This window comes from Aedes aegypti, chromosome 2 (genome assembly GCF_002204515.2).
Source record: "Aedes aegypti strain LVP_AGWG chromosome 2, AaegL5.0 Primary Assembly, whole genome shotgun sequence".
NCBI classification, from domain to species: domain Eukaryota; kingdom Metazoa; phylum Arthropoda; class Insecta; order Diptera; family Culicidae; genus Aedes; species Aedes aegypti.
Genome location: NC_035108.1, coordinates 82,860,235 through 82,885,317, shown reverse-complemented (window position 1 = coordinate 82,885,317; position 25,083 = coordinate 82,860,235). Strand labels below are relative to the sequence as shown.

Here is a 25,083-nt window from a genome sequence, read left to right as displayed (position 1 = left end):
CAGAAGGTCCGCGAAGCGTATCTGAACATATTTCAACCTGTTCATTTTCAAATAAACTCTTCAAAACTGTCGGAGTAAGATATAATGCTCTATCAATAAAAGGAGTAGTCATTTTTTTTGCAATTTCTCAATGCACAGTGGTCCAGGAATCTGTTTTACGCGGAAAGATGCATTTTGAGCTTTGGAATGAAACATTAGACAAAAATGGTCTTCTACAAAGTTGTTTGTATTAGTTGAGCCCTTTGTTTGGTGTTATTGAAAATTAGGGTGGACCACATTTTCATAGAAATTGTGTAACTAACTTTCTTATTTGTAGAAATTATATTATACATGCTTCAGCAAAGTTATAGACCATTTAATTTCAAGCAACTTTGCCAAAAAAGTTTTTTTGTATCTCTTAAATTTACCGATTTAGAGCTTTTTTCCTGCAGTGACATAGGGTGGTCCGAACAAAACTGGTTTTCTGGCTCTAGAGTTTTCAATTCAAATTTCTCATCAAAGTAGTCTATAAGACACTTTTAGAGCTTTAAAAAATGCGTAATTTGGTGAGTGAAGAAACTCGCTATCTCCTTTCGTTTAGGAGTTATTGTTGTTTTTCTCTCAAAAACATGCCTACTTTGATTGTGAATATCTCTGATTGGGGCAAACATAAAAAATATCTTTTGACAGCATTCAAAAGACAAAATAAAATTGTATATTATATAAAAAAATTACAGATGTGTTATTTTTGTAACTCTAATAAAATACTTTGAAAAACAAAGGTTTTTAAGCAGAAAAACTTTAATAACTTTTGAACTAAAATAGATATCATCAATATTTTTGCATGAAAATTTGCGTTTTGTTAAGTTCTTAAAGTCGTTCATAGACTGCTTTGACGAGAAATCTGAAATAAGAAAGATAGGGCTCTAAAACTATTTTGATAATTTTCATGGTTTGTATTTCTTTATTATTTTACATTTTGAGCATGAAAATGAAATTTTAGACAAAAATGATCTTCTACCAAATTGTTTCTAAAAATGTAAGCTTTTATACTGTATCATTTGAAACTAGGGTGGTCCACAATATCACACATATCATATAATCAACTTTTTTATTTGCAAAAATACTGGTATATGCTCTTAGGCATAGCGGTAGAACTTGAAATGTTGATCAACTTTGCCGAAAAAAGTTTTTCTGTAGCTCAAAATTTGACCAATCTAGAGCATTTTTTCCTAATCATCGCAGGGTGGTCCAACAAAAATAAGTTTTTTAACTCTAGTTTTTTTAATATTATTTTCTCGCCAAAGTCGTCTATGAACGACTTTTAGAACTTAACAAAACGCAAATTTTCATGCAAAAAGATTGTTAATATCTATGTTAGTTCAAAAGTTATTAAAGTTTTTGTGATAAAAAATGTTTGACTTTCAAGACGTTTTATTAGAGTTACAAAAATAACACATCTGTAATTTTTTGATATAATATACAATTTTATTTTGTCTTTTGAACGCCGTCAAAAGATATTTTTTATGTTTGCCCCAATCAGAGAAATTCACAATCAAAGTAGGCATATTTTTGGAAGAAAAACAATAATAACTTCTAAACGGAAGGAGATAGCGAGTTTCTTCACTCACCAAATTACGCATTTTTTAAAGATCTAAAAGTGTTTCATAGACTACTTTGATGAGAAAATTGAATTGAAAACTCTAGAGTCAGAAAACCAGTTATGTTCGGACCACCCAATGTCACCGTAGGAAAAAAGCTCTAAATCGGTCAATTTAAGAGATACAAAAAAACTTTTTTTAGCAAAGTTGCTTGAAATTGAATGGTCTACAACTTTGCTGAAGCATGTATAATATAATTTCTACAAATAAGAAAGTTAGTTTAATCATTTCTATGAAAATGTGGTCCACCCTAATTTTCAATAACACCAAACAAAGGGCTCAACTAATACAAACAACTTTGTAGAAGACCGTTTTTGTCTAATGTTTCATTCTAAAGCTCAGAATGCATCTTTCCGCGTAAAACTGATTCCTGGACCATAGTGCAATGTAATAGGCTGCTTTTCATCACGCCAATCTGTCATGAAACGACCTACTTTCCTGCTCTGAGGTATGCAGTGCGATAATAGTCATTACGCAACTAAAATCAGTTGCGTGATCAATATTACGCAACGCCTTCTCGTTACGCAATTGTTTTTAGTTGCGTAATGAATCATTACATTACATTTTTTTCAGAAATGACAAAATAGTGGTGAATGCATCCAAAAATGCTTTCTGATACCCTCAAGTGGTTTTCTACCAAATTGCAAAAAATGCTGTACGTAACTCGTTGCAGAACTCGATTTTTACAGCAGTCGTCGTTATTATCCAACTCAGCAAATCTCGTTGGATAAATTTACGACTCGTGCTGTAAAAATCATCATTCTGCATCTTGTTCCGTATACTACTATTACGATGTAGTGTTGTTCTTATTTCATCTCTCTGATTGAATATTTTTATATGTGAAAGTGTTTACTTTTTTCGTAGATTGCGGGGAAATCTGTGAAAAAAAAGAATTTCTTAAATCTCTCATGGTTAAATTTCAGATGTTTTCTTGCTCAGGTTTTCGTCAGATTCCTCTAAAAACCACTGCAATTGCTAATGTATTGAAGAATTCATATGAGCTATCATCAGGCACGGTACAACACAAATGGCGGTTTAAGGTTTTGTTTGGTGGACTCTATTTTTTTTCTGCAAAATAATAAAATTTCGATAGATTCATAGCGCAATATCTGCCTTTTTAAGGGGTTAATGGATTAAGTGATTATTAGTCGATTTCTTTCCATGCCTTATTAGATTATTGGAGAAATCCTGACGGATTATCCTGATCAATTCTTGATTTCTAAGATTATTGGTGCAATTAAGAAGTATTTATTGATATGCGCCTGGTAAAATTTTATGAACAATTCTGGATCAGGCTTTGAAAAAAAGATCTCTTCCTCTCATCGGAAAAAAAACTGGGTGCGTTCTCGAGGAAACTTTATATTTTCGAACATATACGTGTATTTTCGAAATATTTGACCTCACCTATTGAAATTTTCTCTGAAAATTGATATTAAAAAAACACAACTTGATTTTTAATTAGAAAGCCCGACCAATGTTGAGTCAGATATTTTTTTTTTTTTGGATTCAAAAAGAAAAACGTTTTCTGATTATGTAAGATACAAAACGATCGCAAAGTTTGCTGTAATTTATGAATTTTCTATCTATATCTATATCTATCTATCTATCTATCTATCTATCTATCTACCTATCTATCTACAGTATTGGACAAAACATTTGCAACTTTTTCGATTTTCCATACAAAATGACCAACTTTGGTAAGCTAGATCTCAGCTGTTTATGGACCGATTTGAATGAAATTTTTACAGAACATCAGATATAACTTGAATTTTAACATATATTTTTGTATAATTTTTCGAATCACGAGTTTATAAGTAATAACGGTTTAACTAAAGTTTAATTTTCGACGAAAAATTCAAAACAATTTATCTCAAAATCTAATAGCTCCACACACAAATTATCTTCAGCAAACTTGTTCATCTCGTTAACAGCTACAACTTTGCTGAAGATACCACGAAGCTATTCCTTCAAAATGTTTAGTTATGTCAATTATAAAAAATCGTCAAAAAATTCACTTTAGTCAAACCGTTACTTCTTTTGACCATGTGATTGGAAAAATCACTTAAATATATATTCAAGTTATGTTTGATGTCCTGCCAAAATTTCATTCAAATCGATTCAGAAATAGCTGAGATATAGCTTACCAAAGTTGGTCATTTTGTATGGAATCGAAAAAATTGTAAATGTTTTGTCCAATACTTTATATAAATAAAAATGAAATGGTGTTTGTATGTCACAAAATGGCTTACGAACGGGTCAACAGATTTGAATGATTTTTTCTCCGTTTTGTTTGTCAAGGGTTTCGACGAGTTTATTTAAGGTACCGCGGGGCAAGTGGGAACGAAAAAAACGATAATTCAAACAAATTGTTCAATAAAATTTTCAAATGTCAATATTTTTCAAATCCAACAACACAATCACGTTTTGGCAACATATTTGCTGGTGTGCGCATGAAACTAATCGAATAATTTCGAAATTGTGAAAACTTTGGAAGAAAAATTTAAAATGAGCCAATGGACGCAGTTACCTCGCTAAGCGGGGCAAGTGGGACACATCCAGTTTCATGCGTCAATCCACATCAGTAAGTCAATCATTACAATAATAGGTTTGATAAGTCATAGATTTTTAATTTTAAGTACATATTTGATGTACATAAGGGATCAACCATAAAATACGTTACGTTTTAGGAAGAAACCCTTTATTTAATAGTGTGTCACCTCACATTTAATATTAACTGAAAATTCCTCAATAAAAGCGTAAAGAGGAATTAAACATGTTCAAGATATATCATTTATAAGTTATCAATTAAAATGTAGCACATAAACAATCAATAATTGACGAAATTATAAATATGTTTTGTTATTATTTATATGCATGGCAGAAAACCACCTTATGGGATGGAATTGTTTTCCATCATTATTTAATTTGGTAGAAATAACAAATGAAGTTCAAATAACATAGAAAAGTTATCGTTCTCATGATGCATTTCAAATTTCAGCTGCGGTTTTGAAGTCATATTTCAAAAATAAAAAATTAATTCTTCTCCCTCTTATGCAATTACGTAATTTGAGGTTGATCTTTTTTGATAAAAATCATTTGTTTGAATGTTTTAGTGCTACTCTCTAGCAAAATGTATGAAACGTGTACGAAAAGTTAAGATTCTGGTTTTTGTTTTGATAGGTCCCACTTACCCCAGGTACAAATATATTTTGGGGTAAGATTGACCATCGAAAATTTCATATGAAATGAAAACAAAATACTGGTTTATCGTTAGCAGCTTGTAATAATACTAAAAATTATAGCTTACTGATGGAAACTCGATTTAAAACACATTTATTTTTTGCGAGTCAATGCAAGACGTGAAACGTGTCACAATTTGTCATGCAAGTTGAAAATGGCGCTAAACTGACAACTGTTACATGAATTATATGGTAATAAAAATAACAATATGTTTAGTACTAAATACATTCCTTGTCATTGTATCTTCCACTTTCTAGAAGAATACCCCCATGAAAAACTTTTCCTAGTTGAGCTATGACGAAATGCCCCACTTACCCCGGATTCTCACTTGCCCCGGGGTACCTTATATAAAAAGCCCAGGATATTCACTTGACAATTCAAAAAACGAGCGTGAACCAAACTGTCAGTTTGTATGGGATGATCCATTGCGATTTTCGACAGCCTATTTGATGACAAGACAAAGTTGGCAGAGACCACTAGCGTGGAGTAAAAAAGTGTTTGTGTTGACAAATCATAAAAAACAGAGCTATTGGAAACATTTGCAAATCTTTAACCGGACTGAACACCATATAATTCATATAAAACTTTATTTTTTATAAATTCACATTTTTATTCCAAAACAGTAGGAGCAATTTTTCTCTGGTGTCGCGGAACGTTTGTAGAATCTCAAAGAGGGCCGCAACTCTGGAAAGGTTGGGAACCACTGTTTTTAGTGTACTTATTAGCTATTTTGGAGCAAACCCTGAAACAAACCGCGGATAAATTCATATCAAAAGGGATAGAAGAATAACTGGAAAAATCAGTGAGGGAACTTCTTGATGCATTTTTTGTAAAGTTTCCTGGAAATATCTCATCGAATTTCATCAAAAGTTCTAGAAGAATTTTCTTCGGAGAACTCCTGTAGGAATCCTACAAAGGTCTGCTAGAGAAGCTACTGAAGCAATCGGGAGAAGAATATTTGGGAACAGAAGGACATCAGGGGGCCCAGATAGCCGTAGCGGTAAACGCGCAGCTATTCAGCAAGACCAAACTGAGGGTCGTGGGTTCGAATCCCACCGGTCGAGGATCTTTTCGGGTTGGAAATTTTCTCGACTTCCCAGGGCATAGAGTATCTTCGTACCTGCCACACGATATACGCATGCAAAAATGGTCATTGGCATAGTAAGCTCTCAGTTAATAACTATGGAAGTGCTCATAAGAACACTAAGCTGAGAAGCAGGCTCTGTCCCAGTGGGTACGTAACGCCAGAAAAGAAGAAGAAGAAGGACATCCTGAAATAGCATCTGGAAAAACATCAGAGAAGTCTTTATGGAAGTTGCCTTGAATTTCAAAGCATTTTCCGAAGCAAATTCTAGAGAAATTCCTTCGAACAACTCTTAAAATATCTCCAGAGGATTTTGTGGGCAAATCACTGAGAGAATTCGTAAGTAACCTCAAGATAAATTTATGAAGGGTTGACCCTGAAACTATTTCAGAAAAAAGCTCTACAGTAATCACAAGAAGAAGTCTTGAAGGTTTCCTTCCTTCCAGTAGCGTTCCAGTAGTAGTCCTTCCTATCGCGTTAGAGTCTCTGAAGGTTTCTTTGTCGCCTCTAGACTTCTGCACCAGGATTCACTACAAGGATAAAATGAATAACAGTGATTTTCGAGACCATTTGGTCGGAGTTCTGCTAAACCGCACCAAACACCATTTTTTCAAAAATGAGTTATTTACACTAGAGGATTCAGATTATCATAACCTATCTACATTTAAGATATCGAATAATTTAAACCATCCCTCGTTGAGTAAATTCAAAAATTTTCTCTAGCAGGATATGTAAAACTGAAATTGTATCCAACCAGAGCGAACCATAAACCTTAGCTTGTCATTGGAGATTATTTAGTATTCTGATTAAAGACGGCATTTTTTTTTTAATTCTTCCTTAAATATTGCTAAGTGGCCATTCCGGACAACATACAGTAACAACACCAGAGGATTTTAGTATGTCATGTAAGTTAACGGCTTTGTAAAATACAGTATTGTTTCGGTGGTGTTGATCTAATATCATTGAAATTTTGTTCAGCCACACCGCACCAAGTACCATTTATATAAAAATCGTGTTTTTGTATGAAGAAGAGATATCAACATTCGCAAGACAGTTATCTTCGCTTTATATATAATATGTCGATGGGTCCATGCAGGAGCCGTGATGAAATAACAAGACATTTAAATTTGATGTTGTCTGAATAATTTGGAAGCACTTGGTGCGCTTTAGCTGTTCAGAAAATGACGTTTCCACCTGTTTTCATCATCGAGTCTCCTAGATCAGATCACGCACAGCTTGTTTCGCGTTATTCGCTCTCAATTCAACAGTTCTAAATGACCGAGAGGTAGCACGCCTTATCACCACTCGAAGGACACGAATTCGAATCCCGAATAATATTTTTTTACGTTGTCCCTAACAGGGAGTCATATAAAGTCAATCAACTTTCAGCTTTTATGACTATTTTTGAACAATAAAGCACAAGCAGTTTCATGTACAACGGGAATGATGAAACACATGCCATTCTTGGTATCCACTTCACATAAAATTTAATAATCGTGAACTTGTTCAGCCAAAGTGTATTAAATGCGAGTAACTTGGTGCGCTTTGGCAGAACAAATTCATGGTTTTCTTCATACCACTACATTATGGCCAGTTCTATGGAAAATTACAAATCTTTTCCGTTCACAGTGCATAAACATTTGTGACAAGCATTCCAACATGCATGGCGATGATACGAACCCTTTTTATTTCTTTCTTTCTCCTGGAAATCATGAAACACATTCAGCCATACCGAACTGAAAACCATTTTCTTCAATTTTTGTTCAGCTAGAGTGAACTGAGTACCTCTTGATTTGAAATCAAATCTAATTAAATGGAAAATATTTAATGATTTTTATGAATATTCTATCTTGAGTTACTTCTTGGCCCCTGTTAGTTATTTGTGAACGGTGAAATTTTCAAAAGAGTCATATGTGATTTACTCGCAGATGAGTGAACTTTAAAGTCAAATATCTCAAAATAATGCTTTTGGCACTTGGTGCGGTTTAGCAGAACCCCGACCATTTTGGCTAAAAAAACTGTAAAAAAGATAGCCTTCCTGCATCTTTACTTTTCTATAATACTGTTGTCGTATGGTATGATAGGCAAATAGTTTCAACACTAAATAAAAATGCGAAAATTGTTTGAACGTAAATATAGCATCCACAAGCGATATTTTTATTGTTTTTGATAGTGAATGTAATTTCTGATTTTTGTAGTTTATTCTAACACAACTTCGCTATCCAGAACAATTTTTGTCATATTTTTCTTACGGTCCTAAGTAATGTAATAAAGCAAATAAATTCAAAGGTTTTGTCCGCCCAAAGCTAGAAACAGCGTCTGATTGTCGTATACTCTGGTGATAAACTTTCCACCTTCAAAAATCACACTTTATTGTTGAAAATTTTAGTTTGTTCGGTATCAGAGGATGGAGGAGTTCTTAGGGAACGTGTTGTTCATGATCACAATAAAATATTTTGCCTGCGTCATAGTTTTGAGGGCATTGGCGTCTTATAGGTTTGATATGCCTTTATTTTTTTGTTAAGGTTGAATCTATATAAATAAAAATGGAATGGTGTTTGTATGTCACGAAATGGCTGGAAAACGGGCTATCAGATTTCAGACATTCTTTTACAGTTATGTTCCTAAAGTGTTCCGACGTGTTTGTGTATATAGAAAGCACAGGATATTGAACGGGAAAGTCTAAAAAATTGGAGGTAAACGGAACTATCATTTTGTACGGAACGTTTCATGACATTTTTCAAAAGCCTACTTGATGGCAAGGCGAAGTTTGCCGGGACAACTAGTAACAAATAAATACGGAGGCCTATAACAGATTTTTGAGGATAAAATTTTATCCTTCAGTTAGAGACAACTTGTGAAGAATCTCACGCCATCGTTGATGTTTTAGAAGCTTTCATCACACAGATATTGAACTCGACGTCCGCATGATAAAATTTGAAGGTATGCTTCCAATTCCTCTCTGGTAAGGTGAAAGTAACAAATAAAAATCATGTCCAAAGCAAAAAACTGAGTCTAAATAGATTAAACAATACAAGTAATGAATAATATTTATGTTTCATTCACATTTTCTATGTAAAAACTGTCATAATATATGATACGACGATATTCGCATTTTTTTATGGGCCATACTGTACCCTTGTTGCGTGTGATGTTATTGTCAAACTGTTTAGCTTATTTTTGACGATTTCTCCTTAGAATATTCTTACAACCGATGAAAACCGTTTTGTTTCCAGATGTTCGCATTGAAACATACCATGTGGAATTCTGACTGAAAAAGAATTTCTTATTTAATGGAACAATAGACTTGATGGTTTATCTATAATTAATTAATTGATATAAATTGTGTGTACCGTTTTGATTACGGACACTTAAAGTTACAGTAAAGCATATAGATTAAAACATTTTGTATGACATAAAGCTTTGAAAACAGTAAACTTTAGAATTGAGGGTAAACATCTTTACCGCAACTCGAATAACTTCAAACAAAAATAAATGTTTACCTTTAATTAAACTCAGTCAGCCGTCTAATTTGGGCTAAGTTTGGAACATTTCAAGTGAAACACCTCCCATACAAGTTGAGTGTCCACCATTCCAAGCTGCCGGTATTGGAATCAGAACGGTTTCCAAAATTTGTAAATCATTTTTATCCAATCCATGACATCCATATCGGATCCATAGATTTCAAAATATTGTCATCGTATTATTTTACCCCATGATTTGTAAATGAAAACTGGATTCAATAATCTTAAATGCGGAACAAACAATAAACATTCCGAGGTATATCAATTAATAATTGAACCTTTTACATCTACAAAAAATAAATCTTTCTTTTTTTTCTATCCACTAATATTTTCGACTTTTTAAGGTCATTAGCCACCTCGAAAAGTAGAAAATTTTGGAGGATAGAAAAAATATCAGTCTAAAGCAGCAGTCAAGAGGTAGATCATATGCAGCAGATAACCGTAGCGGTAAACGCGCAGCTATTCAGCAAGACCATGCTGAGGGTCGTGGGTTCGAATCCCACAAGTCGAGAATCTTTTCGGTTTGGAAACTTTCTCGAATCCCAGGGCATAAAGTATCATCGTATCATCGTACCTGTCAAACGATATACAAATGCAAAAATCGTCAATTGGCAAAGAAGGCTCTCAATTAATAACTGTGAAAGTGCTCATAAGAACAAGAAGCTGAGAAGCAGGCTTTGTCCCACTTGGGACGTAACGCCAGAAAAAAGAATTATGTTAGTAAACTTGAAAACAATGACAACTGCTTCTTACGGCAATGAAGCAAAAGCAACAAGTTCAAAAATTAACTTAATTTTCCTAAAAACTTATTCCTGTGATGAGTAACTCGCCCATGTTACAATAGAAGACATGAAGTTTTGAACAATTGTACTGTACTCATACAAAGCATTTCAGTTTGCTTTAAAACTGAGCAAAACCTTTTTTCAGATGTTCAAACAAAAAAAATATGCGTTGATGATATTTTTTCCGCATTTCACGAATGTGTCTATAAAAACATACACAGTTAAAAACAGCGAAAAACAAATTTAAAAATTAAAGGTTTTAATTTCAAAGGCGAAAGAAGCTGTTGAGTTTTATGCTAAACTGGTAGATAGCATATTCATATTCATACATTCATAGATAATAGATTCAAGCTTCACATTACGACCGAAAAACTGCTCGATCTTGCTATATAAGGTTACTTTTTCAATAAAAAAAAATATTAAAAATGCATTAAAATCTGTTAAGGAACACCGGGATGAAACGGGTGGGGCAAGGTAAAATACGGAGTGTTGAATATGGTGTCAATACAAGTTAGAATATTTCTCTTCCCAAAAGTTATTTGAACTTATTAACCTTATGTTTCTTTAGTAAGTTTCGCATAAAAACTTAACTATAAAACCTTTCCATTTTAATAAAAACCAGCCATTTCAACTTGCTCCTATGTACCGTATTAAAAAAATCCTTTGAAAATAAGAAAAATATTTTTTTGGAAGCTTTGTACATAAGCTAGTTTTGAAACTTTGGTGTTAAAATTGTATAGATTCAAGAAAATTCATCATCATCAGAAAAACATTAATTTTAAATGTATAACTCGAAAAGATGAATAAGCACTTTTTTGCCATCTTATAATGTTTTCAATGTTCAAAATATATAGCGGGATCAAAATTCTTATTTTTAAAAACTAAAATTATGTCCATGAATTCGTTACGGTCACTCTTCTGTGCGGCGCTGCTGGGCGGTGTGGAAAGTGTGGGTGGTAAAGGTCCCCGCCCGGCACGGAGAGTTATTTATGCATCCAACCGCGCCTTCACCACGAATCGTGCCAAGTCCTGCTCCTGGCGCTGCTGGTTTCTCTCGTCATGACTAAGGATTAACCAACTCCGGGAGCTGCTGGTAGATATCTATAAGTAATGCTTGTTAGACGTGAACCGCCACCACCATCATTACCTAAAGCGGTGTGGTCCTGCTGGCAGTGTCCTCGTCGACTCCGGTGTGAAATACTAGTGAGTAGTGACACTGTGTGTAATGCAACTTTTCGGCTGCATGACATATTTGCCCCGGATGGTTTGGTTAGTTGTGTTGTAAGTACGCTTTGGGATAGAGGAGGAAAGCTACAAAGCTAGACCAACGAGTTAGGTACAATGGACTGATATAATATGGTTACAGCAGGATCTCGCAACTGACAGCAGCAGTGAATCGGTATATAAATGGAAATTTGCATCTACCTGAAGTCACCGGATGAGTATTTGCATTTTAGACTGGAGTAATGAGTTTTCTCGGTATGCATTCCTATGCGGGGCTTCTTTAAAGATTTTTAGAATGCTATACATTGTTCAGAATTTTGGAAGATATTCTGCAATATTTCCGTTTGATCAGAAGCTTGGGTTCAACCTCTTGAAACATTTGTTTAAGTATAATTTCAAACAGTCTTCTTCTTCTTAGCTTAACGTCCTCATAGGGGCAAAACCTTCTTCTCAGCTAAGTGTTCAATGAGCACTTTCACAGTTATTAACTGAGAGCTTTCTTTGCCATAGTTGCTGTTTTCGTATTCGTATATCGTTTGGCAGGTACGATAATACTATATGCCCAGGGAAGTCAAGGAAATTTCCATTACGAAAAGATCCTGGAATCGAACCCAGACACCTTCAGCATGACTTTGCTTTGTAGCCGCGGACTCTAAGCACTCGGCTAAGGAAGGCCCCCAAAACAATATTATACACCTAAAAATTGCTCTATGAAGCACTCAATTATGTTTTTTTAATGTTTCAAATTAGTCGATTTTATTCATTGATTTTATTTCGTGTGTCACAAATGATTCAAATATCCAACGTGTGAACTTTCATGTGCTTTGCATCCAAATAACGTGGTCAGCTTTTTCGATATACATTCCATTTTAATTGACCCACGGTAGTGCTCAACACAATCGATCTGTATTAAAAATAGTTGCCCATTCAATATTCATCCTCATTGAACGTATTTCGAATGTACATGCCCATTTTCGAGTGCTTCCTGTGTAAGACTGCATACAAAAACCACCGAACTCTTAAGAGCCGTCCATTTCCCAGCACAAAAAGGGAGGAAATGCATTCGTCCCGAAACTAGGAAGCGAGCAAAACCGATCCGATACTTACGTGAATAAAAACCCATCCGGACTCCACGCCGATGGGCCACAAAAATTTATCTGTCGCCTGAATGTATGCAATTCGACGGCAGCAGGCCCTAAAGAAGTCTTGCCAATGGTGCAGCAATAAAAGAGAACCAGCAATTGCTCGACGCTAACTATGGTCGAGTGAATGGCTGTATAGATAAGGGTCTGCTCTGCTTCTCAAAAGTGACCTTCAGAAATTGGAGCGAACAACCTTGTGTGCTGTAGCAAAAAATAACAACCGCGTACTCTCCCCTCGGAAATGCCCTAAAAAATAAGGCGACTCAATTCTCTTAGAATAGCATCGCTGCGACGTTATCGTACAGTCAGGTCACAGATATGAATCAACTCAGAGTCACTTTTTAGAAGAAAGTATGATTAAAATTTATGGTGATTGTAAAGCCCAATTATCACCCTGACACTTCAGAAATTATTTTTTCTAAGCATATATCTCGAAATGTGTGATTGTTTTTGAAACAGTGTTGATTCTAATAAAATTTCAAAACACTGCACATCATCACACAGATCTAGAGTGAAAAGAAGGAGCCTTATTATGGATCAGAACACAATAACAGCAATTTATCGAAATCGCCTTGTTATGGTTTTCAATATGAACGCTTTCAAGGAAATGGATTAGAAATGGATTTAGAGACGAAGACGATGTCTATCTGTAAATCTGTATAGAAAACTAATTTAAGTAGGAAAAATATTTTGTTGTTACTGCAAATCTATCACTTAGAAATTCTGAGTTCGGTTAAACACTGATCCATAACGGTGGGGCGACTGTACTTGCTGCATAATTTGCTGACTTCGTCTTTACGGCGACGGCGATGACAGTGAACATAACCTAGTTTTTGGGAGGCGACGAAAATGGGAAACCAGGGTCGATCCACGTAGTTGGAATTTCTGAATTCTTGAAAATGTTTTATTCTTATGCTAGAATTTTCAAAACACTATACACATTTGCTCAGAGAATTCATACGTTGAAAAACGTTTCCACACAAAAAGGCAGTCCTACAACTTCAATGTTTGTAGCAGTCATAACCATGAGAAGAGTAGCGACCGAGAGAAATGTTTGCAACCAGAAAACTGAATTATTCTTCAGACGAGGCACAAATATAATAGGAAAGATAAACAACATCTTGCTCATTCAAAATGGTCCACTTTAGTTCTCCGGCGTAACCGTAACTGTAGTCAGCAGCAGTGCATTCTCCGAGGTATTACAGCAGCGCAGAATTGTTTACGATGTCGGTTGGCTTTTGTCGTTGCGAACATGAAGACGACGAGATGGATGCAAGTGTTTGCCTAAACTAAACAGTATACACGATGGCTCAACTACTTTTTATTATTCGCATGGACCCACTAAGTCTATATGGGAACACGGAGCATTTCAGTAGGATGCTATTGTATAAGTTTTATCATTCGGTTGAATGCGTTATTCTCTTGAGTCAAAGACGTCAAAAAAAAAAACAAATTTTTATACATCTGGAATGGAACCCACCGCCTTTTTTAGCAATTGAACACCTTGCAAACTTTTAACGCACATTCCAGCGTTTGCGAGGTCAAAGCCGTGAAGTGGCCAGCTTTCGAAAGGAACACAAGAACGATGAACTTTCCTCCCGGATACAGAAGGTGAACACCGAACGGCTGGATCGAACAGTTTATTGGAACACTAAACAACAGACACTCAACTTTTTAACAGGTACGTTGGGCTTATATTTCCACTAGTTACACGTTCCTTAGTCTTATATACTACTGGCTTATTTATAGGCAATAGAACAATGATCATGGCGCGGAAGCCGATTATCACTATCACTTATTCCAGAAATCTACCAAGCAGAATTCCTAATGAATCCGTCCAGGATTTCAGAAGATCTCCCTAAAAAATGTTCAATATTTTTTGTTTGGTTCATTTTTTTGTCAACCTCTATGAATCTACTAAGAATTGAATCCCATTGAAACCCTTATTAGCAATAAGTTAGCCATGATGCGAAGTACGAGTTCTCAATGTCAGGCAGTCGTGCTCCTCCTGGCAAAACTTTTCAATTTCGCCCATAGTACTTGAAATTAAAACAAAAAGATATGCTTAAGGTTCAAATATGTTTTTTCCCGGTATGTTCTCCGAATTCCCGGATAGATAAATCAAGCATTTTGACTTAAGAATAACTTCTAAAAGTGAATTGACGCTTATATTGAGCTGTTCGGTAATCCAATCCGCATGGTTATTAAATTAATTCACTCATTAGGCATGGTAAACATAGACAAATTATTGGTGAAATTATGAAAAAGATCCATGTTCTCGGCTGGGATTTGAACCCAGGACTCTTGTATGCTAGACGAGCGCTTTACTAACTAAGCTACCGAGCCACTTGGTGACCCAAATAAATGAGTTGGTTACAAGTTTAGAATTCAAATCCCTATGTAACATTTCCCTTTCAATTTATCAAAAATATCTTCTATTAAAGGTAGAGGATAATTATCACGAAAAGTGTCTTTGTTAAGCTTCCTATAGTCTACACAAAGTCTTATATCATTATCTTTCTTAGGAGTCACTACAATTGGGCTCGCGAAAGGAGAATCACTTTCCTTTATAATTCCAGACGTGAGTTATTAATTTATTTTAAGATTTACTTTTAATTTATCGTTTTGTGAAAGTCTTCTTGGTTTGAAATGAAAGGGTGCTCCAGATTTTAAAACAATTTTCATCTCATATTCTAACTGTGGTTTTGTAGGTCGTTTAAATTCAAAATAGTATTTTTTGAGAACATGTTTTAAACTTTCCAAATGATCTTTATTAATATTACCTGTATTTTTCAACAAATTATTAAGATCAACGGTACTCACAGTCTTTATTATCCTTTTATCTGGTTCAATTTGCGCACATTCAAAAACTGGTATGTTGGATAGCTTTATATGGCCATTTTCTATTACTGTACGCATTCCTGGCTTCATGATAACGTTTCTACCAATAATAACGTCATACGAGTACATTGCTGAGTCGGGAATCACTAAAAAAAACAATTTTCAATTTTAAACCTTGGATTAAAACATTAGTTACAAAACATCCCACAATATGAAGTCTGGTTCCTCCGATACCCTTGTACGAAATACTACTATCATATTTGCTTTGTGTTTTTCTACTATGATACGGCGTATCAGACAAACCGGACTACCTGTGTCTAACAATGCTCTAAATTTAGTGTTAAAATTTGTAAAGAGTATATCTACCAGTCCATTACTCATAGAGTCTACCATTTGGTCAGCTTTGTTGTTTTTTTACTGCTCCGATCCTCGCATTAGGCTCCATACGATCTTGCAATGAATGATTGGAATGCTTGAAGTTCGTATCGTTGTAGGTTTTCAATCCACGACATCGGGCAACAACATGACCGGGCAAACTATAGTTGTAACATCTAATTGTCTTGAAATTTTTATTTGATTGAAGTAGAATGTTTGAAAAAGCTTGGAGAAGAACAATAACAGACTTAAATCTTGATATCCTTGCGAAATTTTTCAAATTTTTATCCGGGATTCCTTCAATAATGTATTCAATTAACTCGTTCTCTTCAAGGTTCAATGGTGAAGCAAGGATCTTTTTTGAAATAAAATATTCTTGAAATGTTTCACAGATTTTCCATCTTCGTAATTAGGTTTCTTTCGGAGTTCAGGCGTTGCTTGTGCTTCGGTAAAAGTTGTCTTCAACAGGCTCAAAATTTCTTGAAAATTTAAGGTGAAACGGTTTTCGTATGACATCATCCATTTCTGGGCATTTCGGTGTAATTTCTTGAAAACGATCAGCTTCATTATTTCTTCATTGATATCGAATGTTGTTCGTACATGTTCAATGCTTCTGACGAAATTATTCACATTTTCTTCTTCTTTTCCCGCAAAACTTGGAAGAAATTCGAAGATCATCTAGTTTTACATAGTAACTTGAATTCTCGATTCGGCTAATCCCTTCGGTTCTAGGTTTTGAAATTCGGTTTCCAGGTGCGTCTCCATAACGAAAACTCGTCCAAGTTCTTCTTCTTCAAATCAAGGAAATTCATCAAATCAGATTGGTTTTCTCCTGCCAGAGAAGGAAGATTTCTTCCGATATCCTCGAGCATTTTGAGACCTGACTTCGGATGGCTACTCAGCAACAATATGACGAATCAACGGAAGGTGGATCAGGAACGTTTTAGGTAAATCCCACTTCTGATATGTGGTATGCAAATAATAATACGTCTTATCTGTTTGATGGTTTATTACAGAATAATCTTATTCTTCCCTACGTCAGTCAATACTCAAATGTCAATGACTACTATGATCAGTATATAGTGTACCATTGTGAGAAGTGTTGTAACTTACTCTACTTAATTACTACACTGCAGTGAGCAGATTGAGATCGCTTGAAGAGTCTTTCGTTGACAGTTTTCGTGAGGGCCGATCGACGTCAGATCAAATGTTTACCCTGCGACAGATCTTCAATAAATTCCGGGAGTACAACTTGCAAACTCATCATCTGTTCATTGATTTCAAGGCAGCGTACGATTCAGTTAAAAGAAACGAGTTGTGGGAAATAATGATGGAACATGGTTTTCCGACGAAGCTGATAAGACTGATTCGTTCAACGTTGGAAGGATCGAAATTTCCAAATTTACCTAGGACAGTTCTAGTAAACATCGGTGACATGCGACATACCTGAAAAGACAACAAAAAAAAAAGAAAAATGTTAATCTGTGCAGAAGAATGTTAGTAAAAATAAATGATTTCAATGAACTTTGAAAAACCAGAACCATGAAACTGCGTTCATTTCATACATAGTTTTTCATATGTATGGAATGATCTCACCACACTTTCTTCCATATCCTTACAGTCAGAAGAAACAAAATGCCAATTTGTAATACATAAATCTTTTTGCAATGTTTTTGTATAGTTCCTGAAAAACGGAACTTATGTTGTAACACTATTCAAAATTTGACAAAGGCATAGTTTATTAATAATAAAAAGAGTGTATGAGCGGAACGAAGTAACAGTACACTAGATTTTATAATTGATGATTTCTGCATTTGTATATCGTTTGACGCGCACGAAGATATTTTGTGTCCTGATAAGTCGAGAGAATGTCCAACCCGAAAAGCTTCTTGACCGGATCGGAATTCGAGCTCGACACCAGTAGTGCTCTTTTAGCGACTATCTGGAAATATGGTAAGCAGATAAAATTTATTCATTAATCATCTATGTTGTAGTACTAAGTAATATATATTCTAATGAGCGTAAATCAACACACATTAACAAACTATCAATAAATCAAATCTAATATCGATTCTTGCTTTTAGTGCACTGCATTGCGTACGCCAAATTTCCCCGGCATTGAAACGAAATTTTATCTTGAACAACAATCCCCAGCCGGCAAGCAATCCATCAATCAATCAGTCTAGCTAATGACCTTTCCGATCAGAGTACTAAACTCTATCGGACTCAGTGACGCTGCATTCGTGATATCGATCTTCCCCTTTCGGTGGAAACCGAAAAAAGCTTCCTTTTTTCCGAGGCGGGAAATGTTTAATTAAAAATCTCATTCAATCATGATACCAATCAATAAACAAGCGGTTGAACTTTCTGGACGGAACGATATGGTTGGCTGCAGCTCGGTGTGCATCTCGGACGACAGCCCATCGTGGGAAATCAGGTGGTCAAAATCTAATGAAATTACTTGATCGGATTCGTTTTTACTGTTCAGAAGAAATTTCTGAAGAATCTGACAGACACGTTTGAGCCTCTGGAGCAGAGTGTCCATTCAAAATCACTTTTCTAATTCCCGGATTTTTCCCAGGTGCGTAAAAATTTAAAATTCGACGGCAACATAGCTCCACGACTCCATGGTTTCCAGATGTTTTAAATATTTGATTTGTCTTTAAAAATAATCTTTTTTAAACTATGGGTTTAAGCAGTATCGTAGCTAGGGGAATGCGGTGGATGCGGTCTTCACTGGGCCCCGAGTTCATAGGGACCCCCAAATTGTGGTAAAAATTTCATTTCACATTATGATATTGATTTCTAGAAAACTAACACGTAAACAAGCAGATAAAAATTCAGTTTGAAGGTGACTTTGATCGGCAATTAGCAGGGGCTCCATGATCAATGTTATTGGTGATTAGAGTAGCCTAAATACCTATTCAAAATTCATTCTCGTTATCTCGGTTTTATTTTGTAATTCAGACGGATCTATAGCTAAATGTGCGAGGACCATAATTGTATCTAGAACTGATTTGGAGGTATGTTCTTTCTTAAAGTAGCAAATTTTCATTTCAATCATAGTAGAACAAATAAATCAGTTACCATCTTTGGGACATGTTTTGTACATATTCAAGACTAGTAGTAGATTTCATTTCAGAAGTCTAGTCTCTACTTTAGGCAAAATTGTCTTTAAACTCACTTTTTTCTTTATTCTACTTGCAGTGAATCTTGCTTTAAGAGGAATCAAAGATACCTTCGGAGAATATTACGCGATTTTTTCACAGGTTCAGGAATTTCTTTTCAGATTACTCGAGGAAAAATGTGATTTATTCAAAGATGTCTTCAGGTATACTTCTGGAATCTCCTTCAGGAATATCTCCATTGATTCCACCACCAAATTTTCCAGTGTTGTTTCAAGGGATGGTTAGAGGGTATTTTCGTAATTTGCTCCAGGAAATCCATTGCAACGTTTTTCTTGACTATTTTGATTTCACCAGTTGTAACAATAGAAGATCTTCCAAAGCTTCCTACAAAACTTATCTTATAAAAATAAGAAATTAATTTGTTTTTTTTTTTTCAGTAAGATCTACGAGAATTCCTATGCCAGTTCCTTCAATTATCCTTTCAGGAATTAAATAGATTCCTTCAAGCATTCATCAACATTTTCCTTGCTCCTTGGAGATGGTCCTAAACTTCCTCCTGGGATTATCCGAGGGTATATGATTAATACACCTCCAGGAATTCCTCTTCAAATTTGACCCGAGATTCCTCATGAAGCTCCTTCTGAAATTCCTTTAAAGATTTCTTCAACATTTCTAGCAAAATTACTCCTGCAGTTCTTTGAAACAATTTCTCATGTATTTTTCCAAGTAAAATCTTCATGAATTCTTTAAAAATTCATCTAAGGTTCGACGCTACAACTAATATTACAGTATTCTAGTAATTCCAATCATCGTCAATCAGAAATTCACTTACGAAATCCTTCGAGACTTCCTCAAGAGCCCAAGGGTTCTTTCAGGGAACTTTGTGGGAGTTCATCAAGGGTTACTTTGAAACTAAATCGAGTTTCATCAGATGTCACTTTCAGATTTAATTTTAAAATATCTCCCGGATTTTTGAAAAAAATCACCAATAATTTGAATTTCTGAAAAAAAAATCCTTAATCTCTTCCTGGAGATATTTCTGAGAAAATGACTGGGGAAAATCTTAGAAGAAATCTTTGGGAAATTTGTCTATAATTTCTAGAATCGCTGGAGTAATTCCAGAAGCAATTCTCTGGTTGAAATCTGAACGATAGTTTTCATTGAATTTCTAGAAAGTCTCTGGAGAAAATAATAGTTGAAATTTCGAAGATGTTGTAAACATGAATTATACTGGAAGTTTAAAAAAAGTCAAAAACATTGGATGCATTCCTTACGCACTTATGATTCACTTGACAATTTACTGAAAGAATCTTTGAAGAAATTCATGATTGAATCTCTGAGGTCACTTCTATGGTTACCCTTAGAACAGTGGTTCTCAACCTTTTTGGAGCCACGACCCACTTTGAAGCTTTATAAACGTCTCACGGACCCCTAGGATGTTCTTAAAATCGATGTTTAAGGAAATACCGAATATCTCCAATATTTTTTGTTGACCATTGCCAACAGCACAAAGCTGTGACTGTGTCTCAACTATGTTGTACAATATACACAAGGAGACTATTGAAGTGTTATCTGATGTACTGGAAAGGCACTCCCACAAATCATGTCTGTAATCGTCAATACAAGAATCTTGCTGTAATGTTTTGGAGGAGTCCACTATGAGTTGAGTCAGGAATTCAACTTGTATTTTCCAAAAATATGACAAATCTTAGCAATTTATGCAGAGCAAGAATGATAAACCACTGTGGGGTTTTTCACCATGCTATTTCTGAAACAAAACACTAAGCTGCATTTATGTACGACTCAAAATTAAGTAAAGAACTTTGGCACTTCCAGATGCACTTTGATAGGAGCAATTTTCTCGGCTGAATTGTCTGAATCTACTAAGCACTAATCTTCAAATATTCCAGATATTTTTTAATGCTACCTCCAGAAATTATCATACTTTTTAATTTTTCAAGATCACACTGGATAGAATTTGCATGGCTGTGCGTTGAGTAACTATAGCTGACTTGCAACCACTAACTGGCAGGATCATATTGATGATATTTTTCAGTATTTTCATAGTTGAAAACATCTATTGGTTGCGACTGAAAGTTGAAATGTAAATTCTTGGTTGTCGGCTATCCAAGAATTTACGTTGAACAAAAAAAGTTTCAGACAGATCATTTATTTACAACTCGGTAAAATTTTTTCTTGAAACCAAGCTGTATTAAGGCTCAAGTAAAAATGAAGCAAATGCCAAAAAAGAAAGAGCAGTTAAAATCGACAAATCGAAAAAAATAAGAACACATAGCTGTTTTACTTGAAAAATGAAGAAGCTATGTGTTTTTATTTTCTTTGATTGGTTGATTTAAACGGCGAAAACTGCTTTTTCATTTTTGACATTTGCTCCGTTTTTACTTGGGCCTTAAAGATTCATCACATTTTTTGCATTACAATTCTAAAGGGCCAACGATCCAATTGTAAAAAAAACGGGCTTTGATACAATTCGATTGTATCTCCCAACACACACAAACTATGCAAACATTGTTAACATAATCGTAAAACTCGTTATAAAACATTATAAACTCGATTTTCAAATCAGCCAATACCCTTTTTTTCCAAATCATTCATTGGTCCACTGCTCAAAACGGCCGATGATCGGACCTTTCTCCATCAAGATGGCCTACAATCGGAAAAATTCGCAAACTGCCATTTACCTTAGTAGGCTGAGAGGCCAATGACTCTCTCTTGCTCATTCATTGGAAACCCAAAGGGCCTATCCTTGAGCCACGGCACGCTAACAAAACTCATAAATAGGCCAATGTCTGCTTGATAATCGAACATGGGTAATACACATTTTTGGCAGTTTTCAGAATGCAATCTTTTATTTACGAGTTGAAATAGTAAATCGTCAATCAACCAGCAAGATATCATATGGATTTATTTGAATACAGAGGAAAATGAATTGAAAATGTGGTGATCCATATTCACACCAAATTTTCTCTGGTTCAATGATCTGAGGATTTACCCTTTTATTTTTTTACGCGAGACTTATTCATCAGTTAGGAGAAACGACACTTTTTCTCAATGGCTTCGCGGACCCCCTGGGAACCATTCACGGCCCCCTAGGGGTCCGCGGACCACCGGTTGAGAAACCCTGCCTTAGAAAAATTGTACGTTAAATTTTTGAAAATCTAAAACGAAATCTTCAGGAAGCTTATGAAAATCACAAAATGAACTCCTAAAGAAATCATTGGAGTTCATTTGGTATTTTATTTAAAGCAAACCTTGGGCAAATTTATCGACCTTAAAGGCATTTCTTTCATCAAGAACATCCAAATAAATCCCAACTCAAAAACACAAAATTGAGGAAATGTCCAAACTTTCCTTTGAATACCTAATTAAAGCAATAATGAATCATTGCTTTCTAGCGCTACTTCGCCAGCTAATATTTCAACTTTCATGTCATTTCACTGCAACTCCTCTCGATAATTTTCAGAAAACTAATGTGTTTCTGAAAAAGAATTAAGCAAAGAAGAACTGTAGACTCATTAATTGGCATTTTTGACATTAAACTACTATAAAACATATCAACATAAGTTCCATCATATTTGTTCAATATTTATTTCAACATTAGCAGCTTGCAGATGGCGTTAACCTTAATTTTGAGGGCCTCTTAATCGAACTACGCACCGGGCTCCAAAAACCCTAGCTAGTATCGGTATCTTAAAATACATAATATTTTTTCTCATAATTAAAAAACTTAATGCAGTTTGATAACATCAGAACATTCTTTCATTTTTTATGAAATTCTGAGAGATTTTGAAATTATATAAAAAAAATCTCTGTGTCTTTAAATTGAAACAATGGTTCCAAAAAACGGCAATTTAAAATAAAAATGGTCAATCCATTCGCTTCATAATAGCGCCTTCAAAGTTCTGCATTAGATGTGCTCCATGGCTGGTTTTAGGAAAAAATCTTGATCTCAATGGACCCAAAGAGAGATCTTGATGACAGTATATTACCAAAAACACGTGATTGCTTCCTTGCTCAAAAAATTGGAATAAAAATAACAAGCATCTCCTAGGAATCCTTCAAAGATGTTGCCATGAATGTAATAAAAACTAAACAAAATTTAAGGATCTCACAAGAAATTCGTGGAGAATTACATTAAAAATCCGCTTTAAATTTGCAGTAACGCATACAAAATCTCGTCATAAATCTCACAAAGACTTCACGGACTAGTCAAGTTAGCAATCCAAAAAAGGCTTCTTCAAGAATTAGTATCAGTGTACCTGGAATCTGCCAAAAATGAATTTTCAATGAATCAGTCCTGATTTATCATCAGCCACTCAGATAACCCATAAATTTAAAAAAAAAATCTTTAAGCTTAACGTTTTACCAACCACTACAAATTATAAAGAATCTTGACAAAAATCAGCAAAGTATCTTTGATAGAACCCAATCAAAATATTATTAGCAATCCATCCACTCCATTTTCAGTGTTTTTCCGAAGAACTAACTACCTAGTCTATTACCTGGACAATTATCGCCTCAGGTATCCCTCAGGGGCCCAGATAGCCGTAGCGGTAAACGCGCAGCTATTCAGCATGACCATGCTGAGGGTCGTGGGTTCGCGGGTTCCCGCTAGTCGAGGATCTTTTCGTAAAGGAAATTTTAGTGGTTCCCAGGGCATAGAGTATCCTCGTACCTGCCACACGATATACACATGCAAAAAAATGGTCAATTGGCAAAGAAAACTCTCAGTTAATAACTGTGGAAGTGCTCATAAGAACACTAATCTGAGAAGCCGGCTTTGTCCAAGTTGGGACGTAACGCCAGAAAGAAGAAAGAAATACTCAATTAAAAAAATAGGATCCCGCTGATCTGATTATCCGATCAATCTAATTGATATTTTCATCCAGAAATTCACAAAGCATTTTATGGAGAAAAACACTACCAAAGATCTCTTCAGGAAAAAACATTAAAAATTAATAATGACGTGAATTGCAAATTGTCAGGCACTCGTGCATCTCCTGGAAATATTTTCATCTTTCGCCCATATGTTTTACAATTTCCCGGGTATTTCCCGTATTTACCCGGTCAATTGGAATTCCCGTGTTTTTCCCGCTTTTCCCGGATTTCCCGGATGGATGGACACTCTGCTCTGGAGGTTTTTCTGGAGCTTGCACCAGGATCGACTGTGAAAAACGTGACTTTAGAGATCCTTTTGGTTGAAAAAGAGACTTTTAAGACCTTCCGTTAAACATAGAGACTTGCATTAAAATAATTACCAAATAAGTTTGTTCCGAAACCTTGTTTTATTGAAAACAACATTAAACTCATGTCACAAAAAAAAAAGAATAATCAAAATTGAAGAAGGAAAGGAACCAACAAAAGGAACTCGGCAGTAGCCTACCATTTTCGGTGTATACTTTCGAGAATTCCAAATATTATTAAATCAATAATGGCGCCGGTCACGTTCATACTGTCATCGGGAAAGGGAAGGAATGTTAATGTGATATCCATTGTTACGATAGACCGATTATACCTCTGCATATTCATGGTTGCCACATAAGAAGTTTTTGTTAGTGGGAAGGATTCCGAAACTACACAGTCTGGATTCACTTTGGTAAGTGATACGGATCTTGTAATCTCAATATAAAATGTCATATATTTACAGTCTTCTTCTATTCTACACTTCTCACAAAACTGATAAGTAGGTATGATACAAAACGACAAGAATATTTTTGGCCTCTTCACTGTGTGGAAACCGTCCATAGTACAAGACTTGTTCGAGCACAATAAAGTGATACAATTATTGAACAATTTAGGCAGGATAATTTGCAATTACCATAGTCGTCGGAAAACGTGATTGGATAACCGTTTTTAAATAAAATCAAACAGAATGGAGATAGAGAAGAAACGCTGCGCTGCAGATGCCGCATTGCAATGCTCCATAATTGAGTGGATATGATTGAATGCAATACCCGGACGTAGAGCGACGAAAATAGATCCAACCTTTGTGGAGGGGATTATCGACGCTTGGATTGGTTTGTTTGCATCCATTTTTTTTTTTTTTTTTTGGTATTTGGCTATGTGAACGGATTTGCTTCGG

General features: G+C 35.1%; 1 protein-coding gene across 5 annotated transcripts in view; it reads right to left on the bottom strand.

The window, feature by feature from the left end:
* Positions 1-25,083, bottom strand: part of LOC5578225 (calcium uniporter protein, mitochondrial) — a 472,328-nt gene that overhangs the window by 383,892 nt on the left and 63,353 nt on the right. The window lies entirely within an intron of this gene.